This window comes from Quercus suber, unplaced genomic scaffold (assembly GCF_002906115.3).
Source record: "Quercus suber isolate HL8 unplaced genomic scaffold, Cork oak 2.0 scaffold_62, whole genome shotgun sequence".
Taxonomy (NCBI): domain Eukaryota; kingdom Viridiplantae; phylum Streptophyta; class Magnoliopsida; order Fagales; family Fagaceae; genus Quercus; species Quercus suber.
In genome coordinates this window covers 1577959-1586600 of record NW_027069527.1, presented here as the reverse complement: position 1 = coordinate 1586600, position 8642 = coordinate 1577959, and positions in this window count along the sequence as shown.

Here is an 8642-nt window from a genome sequence, read left to right as displayed (position 1 = left end):
TATTAATATAACTTTTTTTATTTATCAATAATCACTTACCATATCAGTAGTTTGTAAAAAATTTTATAAAATAATTTGTATTTCTAACATTATTCTACAATTTATAGGAATGTTATCACGAATTTTATTTTAGTAAACTTCAAAATTTTTGGTAAAATAGTTTGCATCTCTAGTATTATTTTAAAATTTATACAAATGTTATGACAAATTTTATTTTAGCAAACTTCAAAATTTTCGGATAACTCAGATTTATATTTTGCCCTTTATTTATTTTTTTTAATATCACCAAAGTGTATATGAATATTTTCATTTTTTTTTATATAATTTCAACATATGGTGTCTACTCATAATAATAGTTTTTTATCATCATACCAAGACATTAATTAGTTTTTGATATAGACGAAGATTGAATCTCAGATTTTTTATTTAACTATCAGAAATTTTACTAGTTGAACATCAAAATTTGACCTTTTTATATTTTTAACTGTAGAGTTGTAGGCAAAGACTAAACTCTCGCAAAGTCTTTCTCTCGCCCTTAGCTATTTGTTCGCTTCGCTAAGTCTTTGGGTCGAAAAGGTAAACTCTTCTTCCACTTTATGAAATTCTCACCCACTCCTCAAAATCGTAATTATATTCAAGATTGCATGTAATCTTTTAGCTTGAGCTTTGTAAATGAATATTCGTTTATGAAAAGCAGTCAAACATTGAGCTGAGTGAATTGGGGCTTCTGGTTAACTTTTATATAAATGCCTGTTCAATTCGTTCATATGACTATTTCTCTACTTAACACTGCTACCAATTTTTATTAATGTTTAGACAATTGGATTATTTTTAATCATTTTGAATTGAAGTTTCTCTAAAACTTTTCTTTCAATTGTGCTTTTGGTTGTTTTTAAACATTGAATTATAGGCTTGTGTGTGCGTGGTGCGTTGATTTCCGCTTTCAATTTTAATTATTTTTTCAATGTTACACATTTAGATAGATTTTATTTTGTGAAATGAGGGCTAAAAATGTCATTATGATATATAGACAATGTGTTAATTGAGAATTATGAAATTATGCAATAATCATTCAGTTAATTATTGTTTTTCAAAAACTATATATTTAACACTCCTTCATAACCACTACCGTGCAATGCATAGGCTTTCAACTAGTTATTAAATGGAGAATAAAGTTTTGCTATAAACATATATGGAGCTATTTTTTTAACCACTACAAAAGTTAGACGCTTTTATAGTGGTACTTTAGTTATGTAATATATTATAAGCTTGTTTAAAAAACTCTATATATTACTTTCGTGTTTGTATGTTCTAATAAGTATTAGTGTTTTCTCAACAAAAAAAAAAAATATATATATATATATATATCAATGTACATTATTTAAACAAGATACATAACTCACTAACAATGTCATATAAGTAAAATTCCCCATAATGATCTCTTGAATTGCCATATAATAGGTTACAAAAAGATAGCTCCAAACACATTAGGAGTCAAACTTTTTCCTTATATAAAATAGAGAATTAGTTTGAAATTACGTACATGTCATTTAACCATCTATATGTCCTATATCAACAAGTCACATGACTGATGACCCAATTAATAGGTCACGTGTCGCATGAATTGTTTTAGCAACCATCACAAGAGTTGGAGGAATTTTCCTTCAAACCGGTTTAGAGGTTAACTTTTTCATTTTAAAAATAGTTAGCATTTTTTGTTTTTTCGATAAAATTTGCCTACAAACTTAGTTGTAACCTAAAGTTACAACTCTCATTTAACAAATTAACTTGGCTACATATTTTAAAAATCTAACCGTTGGATTGTATGTTCCTTACCTTCTTAATACACATAAAATTTCATGTTAATTGGATTTTATATACTATTCGATTTATAAAATGATTTTTTATGCAAAATTTTAAACTACAAAATTTTAACTTTAAACATTTGATTGATGACATAGCTATTAATTTTTTTAATTTTTGGGAAATTTTGCAAACATGGAGGATATAAAAAATATATATAATCTAACGGATATAAGAAGAAAATATAATCTAACGGTGAATTTGTCAAAATTTACATCCAATAAAAATATATTGAATGAAGTTGTAACCTTAAGCTACAATCAAGTTTGTTTCCAAATTTCATCTTTTTATTTTCTTTTTTAATATTCTTATTGTAGAATAGTAGAACAATTTTGGCTAAATCCTTTTTTCTGGTTTTGAGTAAAATTTTTGGCTTAATGCTAAATGTACGCAAATACTCTCAATTGTTTTAATAAATTAATAATGCAAAGTACGTTCCTTTTAAAGCTATTTTCCAACTATCACCCATCATCAATAAACATGAATAATAAATTGAGTTAATAAATTTCTGACACTTTTTCATTTCTAGTTTTGTTTTCTCTCGATCTAATATATTCAAGTTTTCTTCTCTATCTCTCAATTTCCCTGTTATTTGTATATATAATAGTCTTTATTCATCAAGTAAAAAAGTTACATCAACTATTGATATAATTGTGCTTTCCCAGATTATATCTTGTGCTTTTTTTGAAAGTCTTTGCATTGTTGAAGAAGACCTAGACTACGCTTGGCATCCAAGGCATCTTTCCACCCACTACCATGAAGATCTTTTTATATTTTACTAATAGTATAAAATAAAAAGGTAGGAGAAGATCATTCATTTTCTTTGATGAATATGTACTTTTTAATTGATTAACTCCTATGATTGCCTTCTTTCTCAAGTTTTTGCAATTAGGTCCTACTCAAGAAGACCTAAAGTCAAGGGTCGATGGTGCTTATTTTCAAATTGTGTATCTATTAGTACTTCTTGGAACATGCTATAAATTGATGACAAGCCCATACTAATGGTATTATGAGTTTTGCATTATTTAACAAAACCTATAAACTCAAAAAGACTCAGCCAAAATCTTTGGCATAAATGGCACTATCCTAATCTCTATCTAGCACCTTCTTTGAAAATGTTTCATAATGATGACTACCTCAAATATACTAATAATATTATCAGCTTTGTGTTATTTAAATGAACTTGATTCAACAAAAGGCAAAAGACTTGGCACGTCATTTTTGTGCTTTCTTAACTTGTAATAAGTGGTTTCTTGGAAAGTGCTTCATAGTGAACGGTGAACACTAATCCATATTACTAGTAGCATATGAACTTTGCATTATTTAAGAACACCTAGACCATGACAGTCAAAACTTCACATTTTAGTGTCTTTCCGCTCACCACCATTAGAATTTATTTAATACTAATATTTAAATTATAAGAAAAAAAAAAGGTTTGAAGAAGATAATTCCTTTTCTTCAATCAATAAAGAATTACATTAAGGAATGAAAAGATTGAAAGGCCTAGCATATATGCCTTCACCAAAGAGATAAAACTGCTAAGAATACATGAGACAAGGTAGGCCACTGGGCCTCCAAGATGAAGCCATATTGGCCAAACAGGAAGATGAGGAAATTTCTTGTGTCTTTTCGAGTAAAACCATTGCCCCATAATTCATCCGTATAGTACTATTCATTAAGCAATGTACTCAGTTATATTCTCAGTTTCTACTTACACAATCCTTCAATTTCTTAAAGCCTACACTTGGGCTTGATTGCTTAAGTTAAGTGTTATCAATTTGCAAGTTGAAGTACTTGGAGACGGAAATTGTACTGGCATCCATATCATCTTTCCACCCCAATGCCATGACAATCTTGTTCTAATAAGTTGAAAAATTAATAATTAGAAGTGTTAAAAATAAGAGAGAGTTGATTGTTTTGAATGTTCTTTTTTTTTTTTTTCCTTTTTTTTTTCTTTTATGAAATTTGCGCACGTTGGATTTTTTTTTTTTTTTTTTTTTGAAGTGGTCTATATTCTACAAAATTTTGTGGTTTGAAAGACCTTGGTTTTAATGGTTTTCCTTTCACATAGTGCAATATGAGGTCAGGGGATCAGAATGTGTGGATTCATCTAGATTGTGGGATAGCTACAGTGGAGTGGATACTTTGTTTTCCTACTACCCGGATTCACCATCTAGATGTGTTTCATTCGGATCATAAGGCCATTCTTCTTATTTTAGATTCAGAACAACAAAAGTTTTCTCGTAAAGGTAAACCATTTTGATTCGAAGCTATGTGGCTGAAAGATAGTTCATGTGAAGATGTGGTAAGACGGTCATGGGATGAAGTTTCTGCATCATCTCTGGAGGTAGTGTTGATAAAAAAGTTAGACAAGTGCCAAGAGAATTTGAGAACCTGGAACCGGGAAACATTTGGGCTGGTACGGACTACACTTACAAAGAAGTTAAGAGAGCTTAGTGGGGCAGAGGAGGCTAGGTTATATGTTACTGCACCTGATCGTATCTACAAGCTAAGGAAAGAAATTGAGGTGCTAAAGTCCAAGGAAGAGACCATGTCGAAGCAAAGAGCACATGCCAATTGGTTGAAGGATGGTCACCGAAATACTAGGTATTTCCATTGCCGTGAAACCAAAGGAACAAGCATAATTTAATTTTGGGTTTGGAGGATGAATCCGGGTTGTGGGTAGAAGATGAAGACCGTGTGGGCAGAATGGTGGAAGAGTATTTCCTTAACATTTTTTCTACATCAAATCCCACGGGTTTTGATGAGGTTTTGGCTGGCATGACTCCCAATGTTACTACAGAAATGAATTTATATTTGGACAAGAATTTCACTGGTGAGGAAGTTTTAAAGCTCTCAACCAAATGGCCCCTCTCACTACCCCCGGACCCGATGGTATGTCGCCCATTTTCTATAAAAAAATTTTGGCACATTGTTGGTAAGGATGTTACTGAAGTTGTCCTAAATGCACTTAATAATGGTCATGTTCCTGCTAATTTCAACTCTACTTTCATAGTTCTCATACCAAAAATTAAGGATCCTAAAAAAGTTTCAGACTTTAGATGTNTACTGAATTTTTTGTGACAACTTTTTTTTTTTTCCTTTTTGCTGAAACAACTTAAGAATATTATGACTTTAGTTAACACGTGTTAGTTGTAAAACACGTCAATGATATAAAAAATAGAAATGTTTAAATATTTAAAAAAAAAAACATTTTTAATAGTTTGGAACTATGGTTTGGCAAATTTGATATTTTGAGAGATACAATTAGTAGAAGAAAAAAGGATTATGTATTAGTTTTGAATGCCTTGGAAGCACCCTTCAAACTTGGATAGTTTATGTATTTTGACTACCATGGCACTGGAGAGTATCCTAATTGGCCATATTTAGAGTGTTTGCCTCCTTTAGGGAAACTGCCATCCCTCGAATCATTAAAGATATTGGCTGCATATACTTTGAAAAAGGTGAGAGTTGAGTTTTTTGGAATAGAACCCAAAAACAAGAAAGATAACGCAATTGTATTCCCAAATTGAAATCTCTCGAATTTCAGGAATTTCCAAAGTGGGAAGAATGGATTGACATTGGAGGAACGAGGAAGAAGAAGAAGAAGATAATTATAGGTTTGTTACTGTAAAAATAATGCCACGCCTTGTTCCTTGAAAATCTGGAGATGCCCCATGCTAAAGTCGCTACCAGACTTTCTTCGTACTACACCATTAAAGAAATTGGATGTTCTTCGAAGTCCAATTCTTGAGAAACATTGCGAAAGAGGGACAAGGGAAGACGGGCACAAGATTTCTCACATCCTAAGCAAGCATCAAGTTTGATTCAGACTAACATTCAGAGGTAACTCTCCTTTGTTTATTTCTGCAAAAATATTAATAAAATATTGTTGATTGTGCAAATAGAAGGAAGTCATATTCTTCCTTTTCTTCTTGTGATGCTATTACGTTTGCTTTATAATCCAAGTTTCCAACCTTTATGGGCCCAGGAATGTTTTGGTCTCATTCAAGAACATCATGCAAAAATGTTCCATTCTAATTCGCCCACATTTAATCTAAACATCATACAGAAGGCTGTGTGTACAAATGGCTTGTTATCACTTCCAAATGCAGCAGCATGTTTAACCTGGAATACTGGTTCTTTAGCAGTCCATCTAGCTTATAACTAAGAAAGGAAACTACGTTATTTTTCAATAATACCTTTATTTAGCCATCCATCTATGATTTGAATGCTTAAAATCTTTTTTTTTTTTTTCAAAGAAATAAATTTTTAGAAGAATGCGGGAAGCCATCATAGCTCAAATCTATACTTGCTAATCATCTAGTCTTAATGTTATAGGATTAGGTAGTAGTACTTGCTTTCTCATGTTTCTAAGTCAATATCTAATGCTTGTTCTTTGTCTCAGACCCAGAAGTGCTTTTCAATATGGAAGAGGCTGCCATTAGGGATCAAGATATTGTGAATACTTTGACTTCATTAGTTGGATTAGGTAACCATTACACAATATCTATATCTAGAAGAACATTCTTGGAAGTGAACTGAATTTCTTATTGGTTTATTGTGACTTCATTACTGTCTCATGTCAATCATGTCTCACTCAAAGAGTTCCTTCCGGTGTGTAGTAATCGAAGGTGAGCCAAGATGAGCTGAATTTGAGTTCATCTCCAAACAAGATTACATATTCAAGCCTTCATTTTCTTGTTAAATAAACTCGAATTACTTGATTAAAATTTTCTTTACATAAAATGATGGTAGTGTTTAATACATATATATATATAATATATTATTTGTTTAATTAGATAAAGTGATTCATTAATAAACTCTTAAAAATTAGATTCACTAAACATATATTGTTAAAAATTATACATAATTTTTACTATAAAATAGGCTTTATATTATCAATAAATTACAAATAATAATTTGATATTATATCATCTTATTTATAAACTTATCAATCTCAAGTTCTTTATTATGTTTTTCTAGCAAAGTGGCATAGTTCGTATGGTGTTTTCCACTTGTAGAATGAAGGCATTCTTTCTTCATTTTACCATGAATTTAAATATATATATAGTATCACATTTTGTGTAGCAGTCATAAAGAAAACACAACAATTTCGTTGCCGAGTTTTTGTGAACCTCATGTATAATTCTAGTATTTGTGTGGATGGGTAGGTTTTGCGTAAAATGTACATATTTTCACAGCAAGGGCAAACTTTGATCTTTAAGAGCATCCAACAAAGCTGGAGCTGAACAAACATCAGAAGCAATAATTGTTTACTCGGTGGCAAAGATATCTTCTAACAATATTTATATGTCAATATACAATGAAAAGTTGTGTGGACCTGTAACTAAATTCGAGTGTTGTTGGTCCTGCTTCCCTGTTCTTGTGTGGACCTGCTGCTTCCCTTGGTTAATGAAAAATTGATGCCTTTGATTTGTCCAATATTTGTACTTTCTGGCACCGCAATGCAACGTTTTCTCTCCATGGTTAGCCTGACAGTCATAAATAAAATATTCTTCATTTTTCGACAAGTTTAAAAATATTATATGCAGTATAAGTAGGTTTGCAAGGTTGTTCAGCAATCCACAACAGTCTAAAATCTAAATAGCGTTTCCAAAAAAAGGGGCTAAACAAAGGCCCTGACACCTTCTAAACTTTAGGTTAGTGGCCATTACACATCATAAAATTTTATTTTAATCCATTTAGTCCATAAACTTCCTTCTGAATATTAAAAAAAATAAAAAAATAAAAAAACAAACAAACAAACAAACAAACTTTGTAAACTTTATACATGTGCCAAATAAGTACATCAATTAGTCTACGTACCATTAATAAAATCATAGACTATATACATGAGACACACGTGTAACATAAAAATGATCAAAATCAAACGTTTGAAAGTGAAACCCACGAAGAGAAGAGAGAGAATGGGGAGGACCAGAGGAGATTAGAGAGAAAAATCTTGGTGGGTTGGCCGTGACAATTTTTTGGGAATAACCGTAAACTGGAGGCTTTTCACCATCAATCCATTATTAATTTTTCTTCCTATGAGACCGAACTCCTAGTATTTTACTTCCTTCTACATTTTCTCTTATTTTATCTTTAAGAATCCGTTTTGTTGGAGTGAAAAGTGGAGGAATGGAAAATAGATGAGAGAAAATAGGAGAGAAACTAAAAATTGGTGTGTTTGGTTGGATAGGGAGAGAGGGGAGAAAATAGTGGAGCCCAACAATTTTCTCTTCGTGCCCATTGAAATTCAATCCTCCTAAATGTAATAACTCATTTACCCCCAATCCTTCCTCACAACAATGTAATGTTAATTTTTTTTTAAAAAAATTCTTTTTCCATTTTAACTTACATCATTTGGTTTTATTTTTTATTTTTTATTTTTTAACTTAACTTTTTTTTTTCAAATAAAATATATATTTTTTAAGTGATAGACCAAAAATGTATTGACCCCTTTGGCAAATTAATTAATTAATAATATAAGTTAATTAATTAAATCAATTTTAGCACAAACAAATCACCAATTAAACTAAATGTAGTAGAAAAAATTTGACACGGTGATTTGTTTACAAATGGAGAAAACTTCCAAGGTAAAACTCCACTGGGTGAATTTAAGGTCACCACTCCCGAGAATCCACTATTATCAAAACAAGCGGTTATAAGTAAAAGAAATTCCAGTACCTAATACCAATCTACAATTGAACCCTTACCCTAATACTCAATTGAACTTGTAATGTAGCAGCAATCACTCTTTTCAATGCATGAATCCC